This window comes from Zea mays, chromosome 3 (genome assembly GCF_902167145.1).
Source record: "Zea mays cultivar B73 chromosome 3, Zm-B73-REFERENCE-NAM-5.0, whole genome shotgun sequence".
In the NCBI taxonomy this organism is placed as follows: domain Eukaryota; kingdom Viridiplantae; phylum Streptophyta; class Magnoliopsida; order Poales; family Poaceae; genus Zea; species Zea mays.
The window spans coordinates 157,533,218-157,535,525 of NC_050098.1; the positions used below are offsets into that span (position 1 = coordinate 157,533,218).

Consider the following 2,308-nt stretch of genomic DNA (forward strand, 5'->3'; position numbering starts at 1 on the left):
GCCATGCGTTTTTGGAGATAGCGGGGCAAGACAAACGAGGGGCGCCGCTTTTACCTTCTCCCATCGACAAGCGATCTGCGACGCCATCTTTACCTTCCCCCCATCAACAAGCGCCTCGAACCGTTGTCGCGACTCACCGCCGCCACGCGTCTCTGGAGACAGCGGGGCAAGTCAATCGGGGGAGAGAAGGAGGAGACATCGCCACTGGCGAAGTGGCTGAACAGTCGGGATATTGGAGGAGGCGCTCTGGATCTCGAGTTGAGTTTAGTGCCGAGAGAGAAGAGGAGGAAGCGCTCTGGATCCCAAGCTGAGTTTAGTTCTGTATTGGTTGTTTGCAAATAATTTGTGAGATATTGAGATCAATGATAATATATGTATTATTCATTTTTATGTAATTGTTGTGCCTTAAAATTTTATCGAATATTTATGTGCTATCACAATGCATGGCCATTGTACTAGTTTTAAAACAAAGCAAGGCTGCCATGGAAATTGTTTTCCTATTCTCTCATTTAGGACAGAGGGAGTAGATATATTACCTATAGATAGCTAGAGTTAGATCTAGATAGAGATATAGGTAGAGATAGTTATCTAGACGACTGAACGTACCCCAGAGATATAAGAAACCATTATAAATATGGAAAAGCTGTATGCTAATTTTTCCTCACAGCAAATCGCCATGGCATCCAGTAAGGACGCAGTGATCGCTGCTATCTTCATCCAGGTCTTGCTCCTCATGGCATCGTCCTATTGTAAGTAACTAGAACAACCTTCTAATGAAGAACTTGTGCCCTACATGGTTCTGACCTTTGATTGGTTTATGATTGTACGTAGGTGCGGAGGCAAAGATATGCACGAAGCCTAATCCATTTTACCTGACCTTATGCCAAAGCGACAAGGCCTGCGGAGACTCGTGCATTCACTTTGGCATCGGCACCAGCGGGTTCTGCAAAGGCAGACGACCACCCACCAGAGTCTGCACGTGTAACTTCGAATGTCCAGGGCAAGAGCGAAGCAACACGTTTACATGATGGGGATGAGCCGCTATATCTAGCTTAATTATTAGCATGCCCAAACTGAATATCCAATAATTTGAGTGTTTCTGTAGTTGATTGTTCGCTGTTTGTTTCAAAACGGGCTAGCAGCAAGGACCAGAGCTGCATGTGTAACATTTGTTTTCAAAGTTAATATATGTGTCCAATCTTGTCTTTGGAGATGCATATGCATTTCTACTTCCCTGGAAACTTTTTTTTGGGTGACTGATTCTCATGTAATTAATTATAAAAATACTTGTTAGTTTTCTGCATACCTTCTCTTAGTTTTATGCTTTGATACTGATAAGCAAGAAAAACATTTCTTATTAATTATTTTGTTCCTGGTACAGTGCTCCCTTCTATTAGAACATATCGTTATGCATACACTTACGAGTAAGGTATTTAGCTCCAGCAATATCCTTTGTATTCCTAAAAAAACTTGTTCCCGGTAGCCCTACCGGAATCCGGGTGTTTGCCGAATGCTCGGCGCTTTGCAGCCTAGGCCAATATGCAGAAGCATGGGTACACCTTCTTTTTTTATTTAGGTATATAACATTGGATTAGATATTATTTTTAACTGTCTCATTGTTTTTCTTGCAGTCGGCATCACATGGTGGCCAACCTTGCTCTATCTTCTCGGCCTATGCTATGGCCCATAAGGGCAAGACGACGTCCGACGTCACCTACAACCCGGATGACGGGCCCGAGGCGTACAGCAACCCTGTCGTCTACAGCCGCCTTCATAACTACACCGCCATGGCACAGGAGGTTCATGGCCCAGAATATGATCCAAGGACCGAGCAGATCAACCCGATGTCCTCATGAGGGTCGGAGGAGGCAAGAGACATGAGCGGTACTGGATTGCTGACGGGGCAATCGACTCGTCGTCCACTCCCACTCTGTCTCAGGTGCGAGCAAGGAGCACGGGCTCGAGTCCAGCCATACGACCTCGGCATGACAGCTCACAACATCGCATATAGCAACTCGAGGTTATTGCTTCTGTAACTCGTCATTCCTTGAGTTATATACCTTTTCTTTGAGTTACTATAACATTGGCTTGCAATATTACAGACCCAGCTAGAAGAAGAGAGGAGGGAACATCAAGAGATGGAGGCGAGGATGATGGCGGAGTGGGAGGCGGAGCGAGAGGCCCGCCTGACAGATCAACAGAGGATGGCGAAGATGTTCCAGTGCATGCAGAGCATTGGCGCCACATAGGGTTTCGCTCCGCCACCTCCATTGTTCCCTACAGTTGACCCTTCTCTGTTCCATACTCC

At 46.0% G+C, this 2,308-nt stretch overlaps 1 long non-coding RNA gene across 1 annotated transcript; it reads left to right on the top strand.

Annotated features, from left to right (window-relative positions):
• Nucleotides 1–645: 645 nt before the first annotated feature.
• LOC103650806 (uncharacterized) lies at nucleotides 646–1,217 on the top strand. The gene is made up of 2 exons (XR_564393.4): nucleotides 646–749; nucleotides 832–1,217. It is a non-coding gene; the product is annotated as an uncharacterized lncRNA (long non-coding RNA).
• The last annotated feature ends 1,091 nt before the right edge of the window (nucleotides 1,218–2,308 follow it).